The sequence below is a fragment of the Cydia strobilella genome, chromosome 4 (assembly GCF_947568885.1).
Source record: "Cydia strobilella chromosome 4, ilCydStro3.1, whole genome shotgun sequence".
Taxonomy (NCBI): domain Eukaryota; kingdom Metazoa; phylum Arthropoda; class Insecta; order Lepidoptera; family Tortricidae; genus Cydia; species Cydia strobilella.
Window position 1 is genome coordinate 19,070,386 of NC_086044.1, and position 24,778 is coordinate 19,095,163.

Sequence of the window (24,778 nt, forward strand, 5' to 3'; positions counted from 1 at the left end):
CGGAGATATCATTGTCTTCGTATATTTCAATGCATAAGAGCCCATCTTACGAGGCAATTGCGGCTGTTGCGAGCTTAAGTTGATATGAGAGCTTTGTGATGTGTGAGACAAGAGTAATGAGATTACGTTGGGCTGTTGTTTAAGCATGCGATTTAAGATAGTTAAAGATATTATTTAATTATATCAAGATATATTATGTAATTATTAATCCAGTAGAAACATTGGTAAGGGAGTTGAAATTGTATTTTTCAATTCGGAAAATGGGCTTCATTATCGCTGAAGTGGTTAAAAACATTAGATATGAAGAGCTAAGGCCGAGAAAAATGGCGTTGTTGATGCGGAGATCTATAACCTATGATGTACTATACGTAGCTACGTATTAATGATTCGTTTAAGAGGTATTAAACAGTCCTTTAAAAGTAGATAATTATTGAGCAGTATGTACAAAATGAGCTGAGTAAATAGCAAATATAAATTTTCATATTGGCGATATATAGCAACTTAAAATTTTTCGATATCAAAGAAAATTTGTTCAAAGGAGGTTTTTACCTCGTACTGCACTATTACTACTTCTATATTACTTTGTTGTCCGTTAAAATTGTTATTTATTTCATTAAAATTATTATATGTACGGATGGAGGGATCTTTAAAGGGTTAATAATAAAGCCTATTAGTAATCACACATTATCATTCTTTGTACTCTATTTCTGTGCCTAAATCCTATGTGTTACTGTTTTTTGTCCCAAATAAATTGTAAAACCTTTGACCAAAAAACGTTGACGCTAGAGGATAATTTTATTACATCCCAGAAAATTTAACCCGTAATACTAACTCTACTACTACTCTGTTTATAAGGTCCGCTTAATTAGCGGCAGGCTTTTGAATCGCATTGCAAGTTCTGGGAAAATAGTACTGGTACAAATTAGTTCTGGTAGAAATGGTGGTAGTGTACAAAATTTTCGAAAATGATCTTTTTGAATTCCGTTTCGTACAAATAGATTTTTCAAAAATACTCATATGACCATGCAGATAAAAGCAAAGATTCAGCAATAGCATTTCGTTTTATCACACCAGGTCTTGATTTTCCTTCTGTTTAGAAAGGTCAGATGGAAGTCTCTTTTTTAAAATCGAGAGTTTCCGCGAAAAAGTAGACAGCTGAGAATTATTTGAAACTTTGATGAAATGAAAATGGCCAAAAGGTCATCATGGGATAAAATTAACCGAAATACAAATGTACGATGCCTACCAATTTAATTTAAAAAGTAGAAAAGCTACTAGCTTGAAAAGTTGAAAGATAGTCTTGAAAATCAAAATAATATTCTTATTATTTCTTCAAATCTCGTTAGTCTCGATTAACAAAAGGGCCACTAACAGACTCAATATTGCTTAAAAATACACCCACAGACGCTTAAAAAATATATGGTATTGGATGAAATCTCGAAGCGGGCCACAACCGGAGTCTGCATTCAGCGATACAACGAGAATCTTAATATAATATGAATTTCATATGGGTCGTGCTCTCGCCAATAGCAGCCTTAGCTTGTCTTTGTTTTAATCAATCTAACATGTACATAAAGTTAGTGCGTTTCCGAATTACGGCCAAAAGTGATTGTTATTCACGTCGAGGCGCTCGGTGCGTGGCGGGAACATCCGAGAAAATTGTGTGTCACATCGGCGAAATAAATGTACATATCATTATTAGAAGGAAAAACAGTTGTTAAGCTTAATAGGAACTTGTAAAACACATTATTGATGGTTAGTCCGTCTATAATGTAGGAACATAAATATAATGAAAATGAAAAAATTGTTTATTTTTGGTTACAACATTTCACAATTTACAATTTAGTTATGCTTGGAATCTCCTTGTAAGTATTGTAAATACTTGTGACAGAAGACCCCGCTACTAACTATTAAGGGTTTATAAATAGTAACCGAACATATCATACATTAATTAGTACTAATGAACTTTAGCTAAAGTAAAGTTTAACATACAATTTATATTATAATTAAGTAAAATTTAGTTTGAAAACAAAATTATATATAATGTTGAGAGATATAATGTATCTATCTATGTGTTATCTGTAAAAGAATAATATTAAGTTTATTGCGTTGTCCTCATCTCGTCTAAAGACGACTGAGAGAGTTTTGGGCGAGTTATATGTATCTATAAGGTATTTTATTCCAAACCCGGGACCTCCTGTTTCGTAGGTAGGGTGACTTAAGTCAGGAGAAGAGATAAAAAAAAATCTCGGTTAGGATGATTAAAAATAAGACAATAAAAATTATCTAAATAAAGACTTTCTATAAATAAGTCAGAACCAGCTGTAGAGAAAAGTTACTCTCACTGTATAGAAGTTTCTATGTTAGATAAAAACTTTTTATTATTATAGAAACTTCTATGCAGGGGATAATTTTTCTCTGACTTCTTTTTTCTGACCGTACATCTGAACCAACATACTATACTGAACTGTCACCATATACATGAGAATAACAGCGCCCCCTTGACAATGATAATATATTACTGGTCAGGCTTTAATATGGTCGTGCTATATTTTGGTAATTTTGGTATTTATTCAGGCATTATATAATTGGTTTTGATAAGCGAGGGGATTATAAACATGACTGGTTTCTCAATGTCTAGCCTATCTAACAATGTACTTGTGAGTGTTAGGCCCTAATCTTGTTGTCTTGAGATCTATCGTAGGGGTGTGGACTGTATAGGGTGCGGCATAGGCGGCAAGGATGGAGTAAAACAACTGGAGCTCTTCTTAAATCAGATGCAGGAGGGTCGAGGTCGGAGAGGTCTTCTTTTTCTTCTTAAGAGAGGTGTTGCTTGCTTGGCTGCTCGATTCGTAATGGCTTCCTATGGCCGGCGCACCGCCTTTTATTCCCTCCATATTTAAAGACCTCGTCCCCCGCGCCGCGCCGGCGCGGGCGTCTGCGCTTCGCGCATGCGCAGACCTCTCTTTCCTCGACTCTCCTACGTTTCTCTTTATTTATTAAAGTTATATATTAACAAATTACATGTTTTATTTATTTATCCTACCTATCTTATTAGATTCTATTCTATTATCACAATTTCTTATTAGAATAAGGTTGCGTATACTTTTGCCCTATTTTCTTATACAGATCTACGTAATGAAACACAATGAGGAAAATTCTTTATTTGTTATAAGCCTATCTTAATTAAATTATATTGCAATCCTAACTTTACCTAATTGGAATTCTCTTATTGGATTCCTTTAAGAGGTACAAAGTATGCTACTCATACTTTGTCCTGTTATAAAAACATACTAAATACCATTTATTTCTATACGTGACGCGACTTAAAATTATTACATGTTAAAATGACTCTAAGTTACAAAATACTATGCGCGTCGTGTACATTTCTCCCGCCGTCGCCTTGCGATCCCACTGGTAGCACGACGATCTTCTTTGTTGGCCGCCTCAGCACGTGTCCTCTGCTGGTGGTGACGTCCACGACTCGTACCACGCCGTCCTTGCCCGGATACGTCTGCTTCACTATTCCACGTGGCCATATGTTGCGGGGGAGGTTGGAGTCGCATATTATTACGACATCGCCGACGGCCGGGGTGACTCCTGCGCCGTGGGGCTCCCGCCGGTGTTGTAGTAGCGGCGCGTACTCGCGAACCCAGCGCTGCCAGAAGGTGTCGGCCAGCTGCTGGGCGCGCCTCCAGTGTTGTCGCGCGTTCATGTCGCTCTCTTCGAAGGTGCCGGGAGCCGGGGTGTAGCAGTCCGGCCCGAGCAGGATCATGTTTGGAGTCAGTGCCGGCGGGTCTTCTGGATTCACCGCTACGTAGGTTATGGGCCTCGAGTTGACCGTCGCCTCCGCCTCCGCCAGTAGGGTTTGTAGAGTCTCGTCGCTCGGGTATTTTTCATGTAGGGTGGCCTTCATAGCTTCTTTCACCGTGCGCACCATACGTTCCCACACGCCCGCCATGAAGGGTGCGGCGGGGGGTAGGAAACGCCAGTTTATGCGGCGCGCGTGGGCGGCGTCTCTCATGGCTTCCGTCAACTCGCGGTTGGCTCCTCTGAAGGCGGTCCCGTTGTCACTCCACAGCTCTGTAGGGCACCCGCGCCGGGCAATGAAACGGCGTAGTGCGTTGATGGCCGAGTCCGTGCTTAGTGAGGCTACCATTTCTAGGTGTACGGCCCTCGACGTCATACATGTGAACAGCGCGACGTACCTTTTTTCTCTGTGACGTCCCACTGTGACTTCTTGCGGCCCGTAGTAGTCTAGACCCGTGTAGGTAAAGGGCCTCACATGATGCGCCAGGCGTGCCGCCGGTAGGTCACCAGTGGCCGGGGCCGCGGGCTTCGCACGACGTAGTCGACATCTCGGACACTGAGCGATCACTTGTTTCACTGTCGGCCTTATTTTCACTATGTGCACTCGCTGTCGCAACTCGTTCACCACTATTTCCGTACCGCCATGATGTAATTGTTCATGCACATGAGAAACATACAATTTCGTGTAGTGATGCTTCCCATATAGCACTACTGGTTGCACTGTCTCTTCTTGTATGTTCCCGGCCGCCGCTATTCTTCCCCGTAGTCGTATGATACAGTCCTCGTCCATATAAACACTCAGCTTGGCCAGTCGGTCGTCCTTGTCGGGCGTACGGCCGCTCGCTATTCGCCTTCTCTCTTTCTCGTAGCTATCTTCTTGTGAGGCGCGTATTAGTAACTTTTCGGCGGCGTTTAGGTATTTGGCTTCTAGCGTTAAGTATTTCTTCTCTTCTTGGGGTTGGGTAGCTGCACTCTTGGCGGGCACGCGCGTGTGTTGCGTGCGTTTGTTCCATGCGCCGTCTTGTTCCGCGTTCGCTCGTGTCCGCTTGCGCTTCGCCGCCGCGATAAGTTGTGTCGCGGGCGGGGCGGGCGCGCGGGGTTGAGGGCGCACTAGGTCGATGAACTGTAGCACGCGCGCGGTCGCTCGCAGCAGCCGCATCCATTTTGAGAAGCGTTCGATCTCGGGTATAGCTGCGTGTTTATCTTGCGTAGGGACGGCGATCGCAGCGCACGTCTCTTTTTCTTCGCCGGTCGCGGGAACTTCGACCTTATTCTCGTGGGGCCAAGTCTCTTTTTGTTCATAGAGAAAGGGCGGGCCGGTGAACCATCTATGTTGCGAGTCGAAATCTGCCGGGGTGGCGCGGGTCGCGTCGTCGGCCACGTTGTGTGCTGTCGGTACCCATCTCCACTCGTTTTTCTTAGTGCAGTCTTCTATTTCGGCGAGTCTGTGTGCCACGAACGTCTTGAATGTGCGGGGCTCGGCGCGTATCCATGCCAGTGCCGTGCGAGAGTCACTCCAATATGTTTTCGAAGTGATTTCGAAATCGTGTTCTTCTATGACTGTTTTTGCTAGCCGTACGCCTAGGACGGCCGCTTGTAGCTCCAATCTAGGAATGGAGACCGGTTTCCTGGGTGTGACTCGACTTTTTGCGGCGGCTAGGGCTATCCTGACTGAGCCGTCGGCTCGCGTCATTCTCCAATACACTGCGGCGGCGTAGGCTTCTTCACTGGCGTCGACGAAAGTATGCAGCTCGTGTGTGGCGGCGGGCGTAGTGTCGTAGCACCTAGGTATTTTTAGGGTACCTAGGTCTCGAAGTTGTCGTAGCCATTCGCTCCAGCGTTCGTGTAGCTGCTCTGGTATCGCTTCGTCCCAGCCTGTGCTATGTTGCCACGTGTCTTGCATGATTCGCTTGGCCGGCGTAGTGATTGGTGATATGAGGCCGAGCGGGTCGAAAATTGACATAATGACACTGAGTGCTTCTCTCTTCGTTGGAGGCCGCAGGTCGTTGATTACTTCGGGCTGCGCTCTTCTTGTATTGAGGCGAAAGCGGATACTGTCCTCATTTGTGTTCCATAGCAGGCCGAGCGTTTTTTCTATCTCGCTCCCGCCGATAGGGACAGTATTTCCCTCTCGCTCTTCGCTGCCGACGACGTTACTTATTGCTTCTTTTTCGTTCGTGGCCCATCCTCGCAACTGGAACCCGGCTTTTTTGTGCACATAGTCGACGTCTCTTGTTACTTGTCTTGCCTCTTCTATTGTGTCGAAACTTTGTAGATAGTCGTCCATGTAGTGATTTCGTTCTATCGCTCGCGCGGCTTGCGGGTACTGTGTCGCGTGTTCTTGTGCATTCCTATTTTTTATGTATAGGGCGGTGCACGGTGATGATGACGCGCCGAATATGACGGAAGTCATGCGGTACTCTTCTGGCTCTCCCTCGCGGCGATCGCCCCTCCATAGGAAGCGGAGGGCGTCCCGGTCTTCTTCTCTTATTTTTATCTGCATGAACATTTCTTTCAGGTCGGCTGAGACTGCGATGCTATGTTGTCGAAACTTCATGATGACGCCGGGTAGCGATTGTAGGAAATCTGGGCCCGTATGTAGCATGTCGTTGAGGCTGCGACCGTGTGATGTGGCCGCAGCATCGTGGACCAGTCTAATCTTCGGCTTCTCTGGATTGCAGACTGCGAAGTGAGGTAAGTACCACGTTCTGTCACTCGGGGGCGTTGTCGCGCGCTCTGCGTAGTTTGAGGTAAGTAGGTTGTTGACGCGTTCGTTATATTGTTGCTTTAGGCTTGCGTCACGATCCAGCTTCCTCTCGAGCGTGTGCAGCCGCTTGAGTGCGTCGGTGCGATTGTTAGGTATCTTCTCTGTTTCGTTGCGCCACAGTAGCCCCGTCTCGAACCGGCCATTGGGTAGGCGGCGGCTCTTTTCTTCTAGTATGCGTAGAGCTTGTTGTTCGGGATCACTACGGGGTCGCCTCGGCTCGATTGATAGAGACTCGAGGGCGAAATAATTCTTCATGGTTTCTTCTATGTTCTCGGTCGGCCCGGTACGAGTGAGATGTGCGCAGCAGTAGGCGATCGGCTTCGCTTTTGTGGTGCGACAGCCGTGAAGTACCCATCCTAGTAGGGTTCTCGACGCGACGAGTTGTCCGCGCCGGCCTTTTCTTATTTCTCGTGACACGATCAGGTCCCAGTTGTCCTGGCCGATGAGTATTTGTGGGGTTGCACCGCGGTAGGTTAACTTGTGCTTGATACCCCGGAGGTGCGCGCAGCCGTCTATTTCTTCCATGCCGATCGACTGTGTGGTGAAGCCGAGGCTGCCGACGGTGTGCGCGTTCGTTATGCGTTGTTCTTGGCTGTCGTGCTTATTCTTGATGAAGACCTCGACCCTCCTGCTCTGATTGTGCTCCATCTCTTTCCCGCCTACGCCTTGCACCCACATTGGTTCAGTGGGACCGTCTAGCCCGAGTGCGTCCGCCAGTGCTGAGTCGATGATTGTCACCGTGCTGCCTTCATCTAATAGGGCGAACGTGTCTAGTGTCGCTCGCGGGCCGCGCAGTGTTACTGGCACTATCTTCAGGTAGGCGCGGCTCGTTCGTGGTTGTGCGCAGGCGACTGTGTTCACTGCCGAGGCCACTATTTCTTCCGGTTTATGTTGTTGTGGTGGCTCGACTTGCGCAGCGGCGACTGGTTGCGGCGTCTTCTCGTGATGTAGTAGGCGATGATGTCTCATGGGGCAGCCCAGGTGGCCGCAGGGCTTCGCACGACACGCGAAGCGGCGATGCTTGCTAGCGAGGCATCGGTAGCAAATGTTGTGTTTCTTCGCTACTTCCCAGCGCTCGTTCGTGTCAATTTTGATGAATTGCGGGCACGACGGCAGTTGGTGAGTAGCGTGTTCGCATAGTGGGCACGCTTGCTTCTCTTCTCTTGGCTTCTTAGTGTCGGCGGTAGCGGCGTACGTTCGCTCGGGCTTCTTTCTTGCGGTCCTCACTTCTTTGTTCTCCGTCGTATTTTCAGGCGGAGCGTAAGGCGTGCACTTGTCGGCTTCGTTGTTTAGAAAGTCGGCAATCTTCTTAAGCTCGGGCGTATCTTCTCTCGTGGCCGCGTAGTCGTACCACTTGCTTCGAAGTATAGGCGTGAGTTTATCGACCATCGACCGCAGTAGCTCTGGATTGTAGAGGTACTGAGGCTTCTTCAATATCTCGATAGTCGTGACAGTGTTTGCGATCTTGCTGGCGAATATGCACAGGTCGCGCGGGCTGTCGGTGAGTCGCGGCAGTCCCTTCATCTTCTCCAGTTCGTTGACGAGTAATGCGTCTGGCCTTCCGTATCTTCTTTCTAGTGCTTTAATGATGTCCTCGGGGTGCGGCCGGCTGATGAGGAGGGCGCTTACGGCTTCCAAGGCTACTCCCTTGAGGCTTTTTCTTATACGGGCGACGTTTTCACTTGCGGCGAAACTGGGGGCGGACTCGTCGTACGCGGCTTTAAATTGTAGCCACTCGTTGCATAGGCCACTGAATGTCGGCAGGTCTGGTATGTATTTTCTGTAGGACTTGCCGGCTTGGATGGCTTCTGTTAGGGCGGCGGTCAGCGATGACACGTCCATGGCGTGGGCGGCTCGAGGGGCCTCCGGCCGCGCGTGTTTTCTAGTGGCGCGCGGGGCCGGCACGTGTGCTTCTTCATGGGCGGGCTCTTCTTCAATCGCTGTTGGTTGTTCTGGGCGGCGGTTGAACCAATCGGCAATGCGTTGTGGAGCAAGGTCCTCTTCCTCTTCAGACTCTTCCCTTGACGAGGCGAGGTCGAGTCTTTGTTGTCTGATTCTTGCTAGTTCTGTTTCGGCTTGTACGCGCTTCAGCTCCAGCTCGGCTAACTTCTCCTTGGCCTCTAACTCCGCGAGGAGTCTCTTGCTGGAGGCCTTGGATCGGTGTGACCGAGCGGGCTTAGCGGGAACTGGCGGCGGTGGCATTAACTCGACGGAATCTCGCCCGACGAGTGTGGCGACGGTGCTAACTGCAGGCGTTGCTCTGATTCCCGACGTGTCGGCTGGGCCCCCATTCGTGCTGGTGCCGGCGATGCTGGCTTCTGTTGCAGTGCGCGTTCTTGTGGTGGTGCCCGTGCCTGACGTCTCGCCCGTGCCCGACGTCTCGCCTGTGCCTGACGTCTCGCCTGTGCGTGACGTATCGCCTGTTCGTGACGTATCGCCTGTTCGTGACGTCTCGCCTGTGCCTGACGTCTCTCCTGTACCAGATGTATCGCCGGTCTGGTCCGTGGCCTGCGTTTCATCTGACGAATTTTCTTCTCTGCCGTGGTTGCTTCTTGTTACTGCCATCTTGCTATTTTTCTTGCTTCAGAGATCCGGCTTCGACGAGGACCAAACAATGTGAGTGTTAGGCCCTAATCTTGTTGTCTTGAGATCTATCGTAGGGGTGTGGACTGTATAGGGTGCGGCATAGGCGGCAAGGATGGAGTAAAACAACTGGAGCTCTTCTTAAATCAGATGCAGGAGGGTCGAGGTCGGAGAGGTCTTCTTTTTCTTCTTAAGAGAGGTGTTGCTTGCTTGGCTGCTCGATTCGTAATGGCTTCCTATGGCCGGCGCACCGCCTTTTATTCCCTCCATATTTAAAGACCTCGTCCCCCGCGCCGCGCCGGCGCGGGCGTCTGCGCTTCGCGCATGCGCAGACCTCTCTTTCCTCGACTCTCCTACGTTTCTCTTTATTTATTAAAGTTATATATTAACAAATTACATGTTTTATTTATTTATCCTACCTATCTTATTAGATTCTATTCTATTATCACAATTTCTTATTAGAATAAGGTTGCGTATACTTTTGCCCTATTTTCTTATACAGATCTACGTAATGAAACACAATGAGGAAAATTCTTTATTTGTTATAAGCCTATCTTAATTAAATTATATTGCAATCCTAACTTTACCTAATTGGAATTCTCTTATTGGATTCCTTTAAGAGGTACAAAGTATGCTACTCATACTTTGTCCTGTTATAAAAACATACTAAATACCATTTATTTCTATACGTGACGCGACTTAAAATTATTACATGTTAAAATGACTCTAAGTTACAAAATACTATGCGCGTCGTGTACAGTACTATAAAGTAGGTAAAGGCGTCTGCCAATGGATTCATAAAATATCGAATATTTTTACTATATTCGATAAGTATGTTCTATCGTGTTTTATATGCTCGAAAATTCACTAGCGAGCGCGTTGTCACATCACCCACAAATCTAATATAAAAGCCTCCAGCATACGCAAACTACCTATACCTACATAGTGGCGCGTAATCCGCAGTCCCCGGGGCCACGGATAAATGACACGCCGCTCGCCGCTCTAAAATAATGTGGCAACATAAATTGGACAAGTTTCAGTTACGGACTAACAACGCTCGAGTTATGAATAGAGGATAGGAGCCATAATTGTTTTCGAAATTGGAAAATTTTCTATAAACTGCAGTTTTAATAACATACCTGATTGGTGTGTTAGGGGTGCAAAATTAGCTTCGTTTTAATCTCAATCTCACGCTCACGTGAGCATTAGTAACAATCTTTACTATCTGAGCTTAAATTGTAAATTATCAGTATCAAGACTTCGGCTATACAGTAGGAAACTATGGCCCTGTAAATAATAGTCCCTTTGTGAAAATATCAACTAATAGAACTATAATTTCTAAACCTATTAATTAATCAAGCCAACAACGTATAGCGCATCGCTAATCACAACATATCATTTTCATTTCGCCTCTACATACTGTGTTGGCTTTATATGGGAAAGTCCCTAATGTCAGGTACGATTGTACCTTAGCAGAGTGAATGAGTTTTAATATTGATATAATTAAGATAAGCCTATTCGAACTTATTTTTGCGCGCGAAATGCATTGCGAGGCGTGTCATAAGGTATCTCGCTTGGACTTCTAGGTGCTGCGGGTCGTGTCACGGTCGTATCGTAACAACAACCAAACAAGTTGTGATTTAGAATCGGCATCCTTGAGGTCTAAGAGAGCTAGCCAGACGCAAATAGTCGAATTAATTTATTTGCCCAACCTAAAAACGGAATCTTCTCCTGATTAACCTCTCGTCTCGAGAAGCCATAGCATACGGGTATTAGGCGTGAGTACGTAATTGGAATTTCAGCTCAATAGGTTCGGAACTTTCCCAGAATTCCTATTTACGGAAATAGTATAATGAAGTTTGTACTTCAAGCTGGTACCTATGCCTTTATATAGGCATATTTATTGGGTATTATCTGCTGCTTTTTATTTTTCCTACTTATAAATACTTGTTGTCGGTGAAAGGTATGTATGTCGCTTAACTTTAGATATTTAATATTTTTTGTAGAAAAATATGTATTTATCTAAAATTCTACCGTTAAAGTCAGATGGTTGGTAAGAAGTTGTTATGGTCTAAAGCAAAGGGTTGGCTTGGCTGCATGTAGCTGATTTATATTATGTTAAATAAATATAAATGTACTATACAAATTAGGTGTATTTAGTCCTAAAACTCAGCTACCCTTTGCTAGAAAATTACCGTGCAACTTTTTTATCCAAGCCTGAGAAAACTGGTAGACCTATAAAATTGTGGATAGGACTAAATAATTTATTTCCATACTTACAAGAAGAAAATACTCGTTTGATTCAACTTACCTGAAACAAATAATAATATTATAATAATTATGATATTTACTACATAAAATTAAATATATTTTACATTATATTAAACCAAAACATATTATCATAATCATAAATATCATATTAAGTCTGACTATATTCAATCAGTACGAGTAGGTACATAATAAATTATCCTAAAATTAACTATAAACAACTAAATTAACACTAAACTAAAAAAAGGCACAACTAAGAACTTAGCCAAACCACTCATCCCGCGCCCTTCCAGACGCAAAGGTGCCCATCATGCTCGCCGCGTTGCCACGCTGGATCGCGATAGAAAGCCTCTGCATCAGGAATGACCCGAAACGAGGGTCATGACCTCTCTCCCTCAAACGCTGCCCCAATTTGCCCAAGAAAATTTTTGGTCTCGTCACACCAACACCCGGACGTCTCCACTGCCAAAGAAAAAAATGACAGATAATTAACAGATAAAAAAAATTATATTGAGGCTATTGTGTTGCAGTTAATGGTGTCAATAATTCGTGTATATTAATTATTTAAAAAATTACGTGTTTTGCTCATAATTAAATTCTATTTGTAAACCATAAAATATTGCGCACATAACAAAAGAAAACATATGTACTTTTTTAAGGTTTTCAGGACAAAATAACAGATCTCTGTCTACGAAATGAGTTCATCTAATAAAGTAATAAACTCATAACTAACCATGTTGCTACGGCTGGTTACGTATATGAAAGTGTCAGAAGCGGTAAAGCGGCATAAGTAATTAGCTACCTACCGTGGATATTCCGTGCCATGAATTTCTCGGATTTGAATATTTAGCTTCTACCGTAATATTTAGGATGGTTAGCATGGAATATGAGTAAAATAACAAATTAAATTGTACGCTTCGATTATTTTATTATTCTCTTAATACAAAAAAATCGCCACTTTCTTTGCCTGTTATTGCCCAAAACTTGGCCAAAATAATTAGATAAACTTTCATATTTATAAAATAGTGTTCTACGTCGTTATCGTAATTATCACTACATAGTATAAAACAGTCGCTTTCCGCTCTGTATGTATGTCTATCCCTATGTATGCTTAGATCTTTAAAACTAGGCAGCGGATTTTAATGCGGTTTTTTTTAGTAGATAGAGTGATTCAAGAGGAAGGTTTATATGTTTATAAAGGTTTTGTGTAAATTATTTAAACTACCCGTGCGAAGCCGGGGATGGCCGGGGCGGGTTGCTAGTATTACAATACCTATATAAAGGCTCGCTACTCTTAATCTATATCAAGTTTTACCGTTTCAATAAAATGTTCTCGTATACCTACACGTAGAATTACTTGTACAGGCTAACCTTAAGAGACCCCTCTTCACCCTAACAAAGTTTCCGTCAACTTCATTAGAAACAATTGCAAAATTCAATTACGGAGTAAACGTGGTTCGATCCCGACGTGTTTTGTATCGATGTCACGCGTCCCAGCCGGCTTAGCACAGGTGACACTTGTGCTACGACAATGAAACGCTTTGTGTCTCTATCACTCTTCCATATTAGTGCAACAGTGACAGTTGCATTTCGTTCGATACGGAACGTAAGCGATTGGCATGTTGAATACGCGGCCGGGTTTGTCTTCGGTTATGGTCGCTAGCTACAGGTGACATACATTGCGAGTCTTTTATGGATTGGGGATGGACGAATCTGTTCTGTTGTTTATTTTGTGCGGACGGCAATTGTAGCTTTCGTATCAATACTAAAATCCGGACGATAAAATTTCTTTTTTCTATCTTGTTGTTATACTTCACCCCCTTAGAAGATGATACTGGAGATACCTTTTGTCAATTATTTAAGAGTAGAATAGAACTGTATGTAGCCTAATCTGTTTGACGTTACATGTGTGATTAAGTAATACATAATTTTATTATTACATCCAAATATACGCATGTGAAAAATCCGCTGTGTAATTAAGTTAATTTGATTTTAGTCCAGTGGACTTTGTTGACCCATAAATATTACATTTTTTTTATTAGGTAAACATTATATTTTATACGCATGTTATTACGTTTTTCATGTACGTATTACACATTTTACTTTGCAATAACAACACCGATTTTATACTGTGAAAACAGATACCAAAGATAGGTAACGATTGTCTTATAATCCTGAGAACTCGATGCCATAAAAGACGTTCCATTCACAATAACCACTTGGGACTGAAAAAGTCGTTCGATCTGCTCTGGCTGTCTAGACTTGGACGTTGACTTATTTGCTGAGCGCCAATGTGATCAAATAATAAAAGGATGTTTTAATTTTATTACAATGATATTTCAAGACGCAAAATCAGTTTCACAAATTATATTTGTGAATAAAAAAAAAATAAACCAAAAATCTTTATTTTCAGGAGACTATTGGCCCATAGATAAATACCTTAAAACTAGCATACATATGATAACAATATATCTTAAAAACTTAAAACAAACACTATGGCTGCGATGCATTTCTCAACCCCGCTGTGTCTGGGAGCCGTCGGCGGATTTTGTTTATTTGTTTATTCTGTATTGCATTTCCATGTTGTTACAGAGAGGTGTTACAATGTAATTTCGAGTACAGTGACATGGAGCCTGCAAGGGCACAGCTAGCGTTGCCGTTAATATTCCCCATTTTGCATGGGGAATGTTACCGAGCGAGAAATTTCCCCATAAAAAATGGGGAATGTCACCGGGAACGGCGGGAACGGCACAACTCTAGGCACAACAATTCTTATTCTAAAATAACAAACTAATTCCAGGCATGTCACACAAATTAAAACTGCCGCGTTTCGAACACATATTTATTAAATCACATTTGAAATCGGGTCTATTGCGTTTTTTTTGTTTTTTTTTTGTTTTTATTTAAGAAATTCGCGAGATTTCAAATGTGATTTAATATAACAAACAATGTTCGTAACTTAAAATAACTAAAATAGGTCAAGAACTATATAAAATCAAGGAAAAATATGTACACAATTGAAATTTTGAATAACGTTAAAATTACAATTAATTAACATGTAGAATTTTACATAAACCTAACCTTTTGTTTTAATACATACTGTATTAAGGCTAAAGTATGTATTTAATTTAAAATGAAATTAATAAGCCAGCTGATAAGGTACATAAAATATAGCTTACGAGTTCAATTACTAAAATAAACAGATTTTAGCATATACGAAATAATACATTACTGGTAATGTGGCAACAAAATAAACTCATTGCTATTTAAAATCAACACCGTTGTTTATTTTCATCGGCCGCAACTCATAATGTTAACGAGAAAACCCGCTGGCAAACCAATTAAATAAAACTAGGTTACGTCATAACATTATATCATTTTAATACCCAGCCGCGACACCATGTTGACATGTCACCGCGTTACAAGTGCATGCCGACGCACAGAGTGCAAAGCCCCGTATCGATCCTGGTCACTGCAACAAACTGTAACGGCCTATAAAGGCCATTCACTTAAATCGAATTCAAACTGCAGTAAGTCATACTAACGGAACGAATTTTACGGTTCAACTCACGTATTCTTAGTCACTTGCGCGACATGTTTCGGAGTGTCTAGGTCTCCATTTTCAATCACTAACAGTGCATGAGTAGCGGTCATGATAGCAGCTCGCTGCGTACTCTCATTTTTCAACTTCGATAATTACCTACTTGATGTGAAATTATATCGTATTCGCTTTATCCAATATTTTCAGAAATTAAACTATACTCGTGCCTGAGCATCTGAGGAAGGACTCCGGAAGAGTCCGAAACATGTCGCCAAAAGCGACTAAAAATAATAGTGAGTGAAACCGTAGTGATCTAAATATTCCAATATTCTCTGATTAGTTTTGCTGCAATACCATTGAATGGTAGGCGGTTACATGAAAATGAATGATGGTGTTGACATCGGCGATGGGGTAATCTAGTGTCATGTTTGTTGTTGTACAGATGGTTATCGACTTTCATTTTATTAATCCGACAAGTGCAAAGGTGTTTTGCTATATTATGATTGTAAAATTTTGTGTCGAAAATTAAAAAAAAAAGGAAAAGTCCTGGCCTTATTTTTCTCCCTTGATTATTATCTAACCTCAATTTTAATAATGAAATTGGCGTGTAATTTAAGGCTTAATAACATTCTAAATTCTTTTTCACCGTTCAAAAACTGATAAGAAAGTTACATTTTATTCACATGTGAGGCAAAGTAATCAAATGCAACTTTTGAGTTGTTTTCTCATGTTTGCTGGTAGAATTGACTTTTAAATGATGAGTTTGAATGATAAATATTTAACAACATTCATTTTGAATCGATTTGCTTTGATTTTGTTTGATATTTTACAGTTAGTATTTTCATTGTGATGGTTTGGTGAAAAATTTTGTGTTTCACTCGGTGGCAAAATTTGTTTAACCCTCGTGCCTTGAAACCCTCGCAACGCTCAAGATTCCATTTGTCAAACCACTCGCTACGCTCGTCGTTCAATTTTGGAATCTTTCGCTTGCTCGGTATCTTGTATCAATATTAGCAGGAGAGGTTAAATAACAACTTTGCCCACATGTAAAACAAATAACTAATAATACAAATAAAATAAGATTTAGATGAAATGGGTATAGAGTCAGTTTGAAGCTCAAGAAAGGGCAAAGGATAGTTTTTATCAATCATCATCATCATTCCAAGCAGACGAAGTCGCGAGCAGATGCTACTAATTACATATAATATAATATAATTTGTACAAATCACAAATTGTTAATGTTGAAATGTCGTACCCATAAAACATAAGTTTCCTTCTTCTCCAAAACTTTTATTCTTGAAGCATGTCCTTTTGTTCTTATATCATTTTATCTAAATTCATAATGGTACTCAGTTTAATGAAACAATTTCAGAATGTATTTACATTAATACGTTACGTACAGAGTTATTTAAATCTGTAAATAAATATTTCATCCATCCTCATTTACACATGTACGATATATACATTTTAATAAAAGATAAAAATTCATCCGGCATATTGCTGGCCATATACGTGTAGGTAAATATATATTTTTTGCTTGCTGTATAAACGTATTCGTGTAATATTTGTTTGAATTCATATCTTACTTTAGGGCTGGGCCCTACCAAATTTGAAATAAGTATGTGAAACCGTAACCGTTCATATTGGCATAAAATCTAGGTAGAGTCCGTATACGCTAACTTGCCACGGATTTTAAATAATAGAACAAAGTGAGGGAATCTTATTATAAAAGTCATATGTCATTAATGATGACATATTATACTTTGTCATTGGAAATGCCATGCAGTTATCTTAGTCCGTCTCTTACGCACTAAGATAACTGCACGGAACGCGTTGTCATTGCGAATGCAATTAATAAAAACAAGTGCGAGTCGGACTCGCCCACCGAGGGTTCCGTACCCAAAGGGTAAAAACGGGATCCTATTACTAAGACTCCGCTGTCCGTCTGTCCGTCTGTCTGTCCGTCTGTCACCAGGCTGTATCTCATGAACCGTGATAGCTAGACAAATGAAATTTTCACAGATGATGTATTTCTGTTGCCGCTATAACAACAAATACTAAAAACAGAATGAAATAAATATTTAAGTAGGGCTCCCATACAATAAACGTGATTTTGTTTCCGTTTTAATGGTACGGAACCCTTCGTGCGCGAGTCCGAGTCGCACTTGGCCGGTTTTTTTAGTATTTGTTGTTATAGCGGCAACATAAATACATCATCTGTGAAAATTTCAACTGTCTATTAGCTATCATGGGTCATGAGAGACAGGCCTGCGGCCGTAGCACGGTCGCATTTTTTTCACCTGTCACCATGCCTGTCACGTTCTTACAAGTATGTAAGTGCGAAAGTGACAGGCATAGTGACAGGCGATAAAAATGGAACCATGCTGCCATCGCTGGTGACAGACAGGCAGACGGACAGAGGAGTCTTAGTAAGGTGGTATTACGGTAGCGAAAATACGCTCAGCAGCCCTATCTTACACCGGGTCCGTAGGGTGCCATATTTTATCCTATTTGCATACCAATACGTGAAACTTAATCGAGTTTTGAGGAGGTGAGAGAGGTTGTTACCAAGTAAGTTATCGACGATGATTTTATAAGTCGGGATGGAAGTTTCGTTTACTTTGGTGTTTATTTATATTTCGAGTCCGCACTTTAGATATTAATAATATTTTAACGTCAAGAACCGTGTAGCTACAATATGTAACAGTTGTAACAAATAACAATTAACCTCAAGAGGAAAACAGGTACACAAGTCTGTGACAGGATCCTGACCGAAGTTCTAGTCATCTTTTTCCATTTATTCTCCTCTATATAACACAAGCGAGGTTTGGACACATGCACGATTTTTGACCACCACACACATAATATGAAACGGTAATAATTTATCGGTAAAAAAGCGTGGGCGGGGTAGGCCCAGTAGAAGATGGCGAGACGATTTTGACACTTTCCTTTACAACTGGCCGGAGGAAGCACAAAGTCGGGAGTTATGGAGAACCAGGGGAGAGGCCTTTGCCCAGCAGTGGGATACTCAAATAGGCTCAGAAAAAAAAAGTTATATACATACATATTCAATTTAAAAAATATTTTTTTTTATAATTATTATTTAAAGCTATACCGAAAAGAATTCATCATTTTCATATTTATTATTGCCAGCACTATTTGCTTTTATTTTGTAATTTGCGATATTGAGGATAATGTCACAGTGTTTAAAATTAGCAAACACGCACAGCGCAGGTCTGGACTTTAATTAATTGGAAAAGTCTGATTTCGCATTACAATGCGGAAATCACTTTGCACAGCTAATAAGTAAATCACTTCGGTCACATGTAAACAGCGTTATTTACGTACCTACGTTCAGGATTCCCGATAAATGTCACCTGTTGTCCCGGAGACGGGAAACGGCGAATGGAAATGTAAATACGAAGCTTCGGCTTCTCGACAATTAGCAGCCAGTCTCAGTGGTATGACCAGACAGCTTTCATCCTTACAAGTTGAGGAATAGAGCTGATTTCGGACTGGCTGGTATTTTCAATTGCTGGATCACTAACGAAGCAAGGCATATTGTTTATAAGTTTGTGCCGTGATGGATACTTATACCAGTCTACATAATATATATATGTATACAAGCTCTAACTCCAATCAAAACTCCATCAGCTTCGTTTTTTGTTGTTTGTTTCCCGATAGTAACACAAATCTCTGTTTTGACATTTTGCTGGAACATCAGTAGCCGCGACCACGACCAGTGAAACCTGTGTCGAAACGTCGGTAAATAAAGGTAACAAAATAAATTCGCGATAGACCCGATTTTAAATGTGATTAATATGTTTCCCGATATTTAATGCAGGTATGGTTACAGCAACGATCATAAGAGAATAATCACTAAGGATAGGCACTAAAATTTTACTATTTCAGTTTATATTTAATTTTATTTTAGATTTTAGGAACGCTGCGGGTGGGGTAAATTAAAGGAAATGGGATAACTTACAGTGATATGTGTTAGATAAGTGTCAGTCATAGTCATATAGTTTATTGAAGTATAAATGTACCGAAAGCTTCTTCTATATAATTATATATTTCGTCGCTGTGGTATAAAGGTAAAATATGGCAACTGATTTCCATACCATTACTGCACAAGGCATCTTCTCATGCCATTGTGTGCATCCCTGCATGCCCAATTACCTTTAGGCCACACATGCAGCACTGACGTAATAGCAAATAGTCCATAGTAGTTAGGTAACTACATGCAGTTTCGAGTGCTGTGACATCTCACATAATAGGACATATTTGTTACAAAAACAAAGTTTTTCTTCTTTATTCCATTCTTGCTTTTACCTGCGACTTTCGTCGTTGCAGAGGTAAGTCACAAAAGTGATATCGTTACCCTACTTATTTCACACACGGGGAAAACATTATTATTATTAAGATTTTTAGTGCACTTATCAAAAGTAACATTTTCATGTGTACTGGTCTAAAATCATGGGTAGAGTAGAAAAAACTGTTCTCGAAAAAAATGAAACATAGTTTTCAGTTTTCATACAAATTTTCAGATGCTTCTAACTAATAATAATTAAAAATTTGATAACAATCAAACGTACGGGCATAGCTGTGGTTGATATACAACAAACTGTGTCAACATACATATTTTCAATAATGTTTATTAGAAAACATAACTCCACTAATGGGGGCGCCACTGGACGGACGATGCAGTCTTAATAGAACTTAATTTATTTCCATATTCCTCACAATGAATACATTAAAATAAAACAATAGAATTAACGACACCTACAAGGTTTTATATAAAATATACGCTTTTAACAAAAATAAAGGAGTGAAGTACATTATTTTAATGCTTATTTATAACCTAAATGAGCATCCATTGCTTTATGCGTCGATATAAGCAGTAACGGGAGTATAAAATGGCAGTAAAACTGTTTTTATTATCTTGCTTCAGAATGCGCAGTTTTACCATTCAGTATCAACATTAAGTCATTTTGCCGCACTAGAACTGCTATTCAATTATATTATTTATAATGACAATTTGTATGTTTGGAAGTTTGAATGTTTGTTTGAATTAATACTCGAGCGAAAACGTAGGAGACTTTTCATCACGGAAAGGAGATAAGGTGTTTGCACAGTTTTGGCGGTTCATAAACGCGCTACAATCTTAAATTAGCTATTATTATTTTATCTCATTAACCGACTTCAAGATTTCAAAGGAGGAGGTTCTCAATTCGGTTGTTTTTTTTTTTTTTTTTAATGTTTGTTACTCTATAACTCCGTCATTTCTGGACCGATTTTGAAACTTCTTTTTTTGATTGTAAGTATATACATACAGATTGGTCCCGTTTTTGTCAAAAAGCAGTTCTGATGATGGGATCCATGAGGAATCGAGGGAACTCCTCAAATGTTAAAGGCATACATATAGTGATTTTAGTATTTTCATCAACAAATCAAGCACTAACATTTAAAAAAGTGACATTTGATGAAGTGGAACTGCTGATGATGATCAGAACGGAACTCTTCAATGACGCATAGTTCACGTTTGGCGATTTGTCCTCTTCGTTATGTTTGTTAAGCAAGTTAGGTTTTCAAGAAACATTTTTGTCAAGCTCGAGTTCTGATGATGGGATCCATGAGGAATCGAGGGAACTCCTCAAATGTGAAAGGCATACATATAGTGATTTTTGTATTTTTATAAACAAATCCAGCACTTCCATTTTAAAAAGTGACATTTGATGAAGTGGAACTGCTGATGATGATCAGAATGGAACTCTTTAATGACGCATAGTTTACGTTTGGCGATTTGTCCACTTCTTTATGTTTGTTAAGCAACTTAAGTTTTTAAGACATATTTTTGTCAAGCTCGAGTTCTGATGATGAGACCCACGAGGAACCGAGGGAAATCCTCAAATGTGAAAGGCATACATATAGTGATTTTTGTATTTTCATCAACAAATCCAGCATTTACATTTAAAAAAGTGACATTTGATGAAGTGGAACTGCTGATGATGATCAGAATGGAACTCTTCAATGACACACAGTTCACGTTTGGCGATTTGTTCTCTTCCTTATGGACCCAAACCCAAACTTGGACCCGGACCCGGGTCTGAACATGGACCCCAACTCGGACCGAACTCTGACCCAAACCTGGACCCGGACAGCTGGACACGGACCCGGACTCGGATCCGGACCCAGACCCGGACCCGGACCCGGAAATGCTACTAGAAAAGTGGGTTAGGTGGGTGGGTAGCTTTTGAACTGCGATTCTCACAGAACAGAACTGCTATCAGAAAAGTAGGTTAGGTTAGAGCTGTGACCCTTACAGAAACGAAATGCTACCAGAAAAGTAGGTTAGGTTAGGTTAGAACTGCGACCCTTACAAAAACGAAATGCTACCAGAAAAGTAGGTTAGGTTAGGTTAGAACTGCGACCCTTACAAAAACGAAATGCTACTAGAAAAGTCGGTTTACCTCCTTTTCTACATAATTAGGCAAAAGATGCTGTCTTTTTCATTTCATTGTCTGGAATCTAAGAATGCTTTCAGCGGCATCCCCCATTGAAGTCGGTTTTTTTTTCTTAAAAATTATTTTAAATACAAGTACAAATACAAATTAATTTATTTTATTACTTTTTACAGCTATTCTTAGTTATAGTATCATTATTGTCATTATTTGACCTATGTATTCGTAAGAAAGAGATAAATTAACTAATTGAGGCTTGTAAAGTTTTATGAATAATGGAGTTTAAAGTTATATCGGTAATAGGTAGAGTAGGACCTAAATAAATTTATAACTGGTCATCTTTAAGTTAAAGCTGTATTAAAAGGTGCTATCTTTATAGCATTCATTCTACTACTACCTACCTACCATTATTCGCGTATGAATCCTTTTTGTATAATTGTATATCTGCAGTCTTCGAATCTTTCCTTCGATAAAATATATTATTATATTGCCCTACTGATTTGTTTACACTGTGCTTTCCAGTGATAAGAACGCACAGAGCGTTCTACTGCGTTAGCAATTCAACTTTTAATTAATTAGAGCGGAGTAACCGCCATAAGGGTTTAATTAATCCCCACAAAGAGCCGTCAATATTAATCAGCGTTTGGTATTAAACCTCAGAAAATGACATTGAAGACGTACCTCTTTTGTGTAGTGAGTACAGTAGATATAAAAATATATAGATTAGAATTTAATATATTTTTTACCTTGATGTTTGTTTGGTTTGGGTTTAAATTAATTAATCTTGTAAATGGTATAGAAAGGATGCCAATCTCTTATGGCAGAATTGTTGCAAAAGTGACCGCTTTCAGCTTTAAATAATAGTTCCTAATCTCTCCGGTGGCGCTAGTTAGGCTCTGGGACATGAGTATAACATGAACCAACAAATAACCCGACCAAATTACGTAGGTTGTTTTTGGTAGTATTTCGGTGTATGGTGGCGCCGCCTAATTACTGTTTTTTGATGGACACTTTTCATACATAGAGATTTGACTCCTTTATATAGTCTCCATGCTTGTAATGAAATAAAACTATGAAAACGGATTATATCGCGTATATTGAATTAATATGTTTTGAAAAGATGTGTCCCGCCGAGTTTGTTGCCGGTCCCACATTAGGATACCCTCCTACAAACACAATAAACTGCTGCTGCTGTTTTTGCTTCAATATTAATCTTGTAATTTAATATATTTTTCTACTTTAACAAATAGATTAAATGAAATATTAGTGTTTTGTTGATTTAAATCCGTTTTAAATTTCAACCGTTTACTCGTATAAAATATAGCCTGTTTTAACATTTGGCAACTGATGCTGATACAAGAAAAATACATAAGGACACTTTTTGGACTGCAGAATAAATCACACTCATGTATTACTCCCAAGGTTACAGTACTTTTTTTGCAATATTAAGCTTCTTATTTTAGTTGCAGATATCATCGATCACCTGGCGATTTGTATACGCGATGCCACGTAACAGTGACAGTTGTGAGTTTTAGGACTTTGTTCCCGGTTGTTGCCGTACGCTGCGTATAACTACTGCAATATTTATAAAAAAAAAAGTACGAGACGTACGGCGTCAACCAAAAATCAAGTCCTAAGTCCTAACATAGCCATAAGTTTTTGAGACATATTTTTTTATAGAACGATGGTGGCAAAGATGGGCCATTCTGATAGTGAGCGAATACCGCAGCCTTTAGACGCTTGCAACTCACAATCACATTACCGACCTTGGTATATTTTCGCGTTTCGTGGTAGGCCACCTGTAAACAAACCGCCTTGATGGGCATTTTAACTTAAAAGTGTACCATTAACTTTTTTTTTCGAAAATCCATCAAATTTTGGGTTATTTCTACTCAGCCGGCCTAGCCAAGGTGACAATCGCTATCGCTTCGACAAGGAAACGCTTTGTGTTTCTCTATCACTCTTCCATATTAGTGCGACAGTGACAGTTGCGTTTCGATCGCTACGGAGCGTTAGCGATTGGCGTGTTGGCTACGCGGCCTGGACTGTCGATTTAAAAAGAAAAAAAAATATGTTCCAAAAAAATTACAGTTTTGTAACGCGTTCTCACATAAGTACATTTTGTATGGACCGTTACAAAACTGACACCCAAAATTTGTATGATAAACTGGGGACACTTATTTCTTTGTCTCATTCAATAGTACTCGTGATTCTGAGTCTAAATAACCCAAAAGTTCATGGTTTTTCGAAAAAAAGTTACTTAATTGTGTAGGATGTGCACTAGTGCTACACTGGCGGAAGAACACTGCAGTTAAGTAATACTCCCTATTTCAGCTTCCTCAGAATCAGAATCGAAAGAAATGGATTTGAAGAAAATGCTTCAGGACATTAACTTATCGGAAGAGTCCAAGGAAACTCAACGAGGTATATTTGGTTGCCATTGTGTCTCATGATTTGCATTACTCATATCAGTACAGTTTTCTAACTATCGTATATTGGTCTGTGTCTGCATATTCGGCTTTACATAATGTAGTCCCTAATCTTAGAAATTAGCCTATGTATATTCCGTCCCTGTTCAGTTATTTTATTCACTTTGATTTTGCTACGATCATATTAACAGTAAAATATAGTTATGAAGTTAGAGTACACACAACTTTTTTTTCAGTCCAGTAAAATATTTTTTATTTTTATTTTACTTGAAATCACAGTTTATCTAAAGTAAAATATTCTTTACAGCTATAGCACATTACCACATTACGCAGATGGGTAAGAAAGATTACTTGTGAACATAAACACATACCTATGTGTTTATGTTCACAAGTAATTTAAATTGTATTAAAATAAGCATTACAATGTTACTCAAAATTGAATCACCTATATTTTAAACTAGCTTTTGCCCTCGACTTCGTCTGCGTGGACTTAGTAACCGCAGCTAGAGTAAGAATAGCGCCTGGAAAAAATCTCATAGCAATCTAAATTTGAGCATAATATTATGCACACAAATTAGCAGGCACTTCGTTAATTATCTCAATTCCACCCCGCTTTTTACTTTCTTAAGGGATGATTTTCGGGATAGAAACTATCCTATGTCCTTCTCAGGGACTCAACCTATCTCTATGCCAAATTTCATCTAAATCGGTTTAGCGGTTTAAGCGTGAAGAGGGAACACACAGACAGAAAGACAGACAGACAGACAGACTTTCGCATTTATAATATTAGTACGGACATGGATAGTATGGATTATAATATTAGTATGGATTGGACTTACTCCTAAGAATATATACCTTAACGGATTCCTGCTTCTACGGCTGCCATAGCTCACCAGGGAACACCTTTGCACCGGGTGCA

General features: G+C 40.4%; 1 protein-coding gene and 1 long non-coding RNA gene across 5 annotated transcripts in view; one reads left to right on the plus strand and one right to left on the minus strand.

Annotated features, from left to right (window-relative positions):
• Window positions 1-24,778, minus strand: part of LOC134740814 (dual specificity calcium/calmodulin-dependent 3',5'-cyclic nucleotide phosphodiesterase 1-like) — a 541,857-nt gene that overhangs the window by 99,186 nt on the left and 417,893 nt on the right. The gene's annotated exons all lie outside the window — the stretch shown is intronic.
• LOC134741184 (uncharacterized) lies at window positions 22,908-24,201 on the plus strand. The gene is made up of 3 exons (XR_010127857.1): window positions 22,908-22,954; window positions 23,765-23,854; window positions 24,167-24,201. It is a non-coding gene; the product is annotated as an uncharacterized LOC134741184 (long non-coding RNA).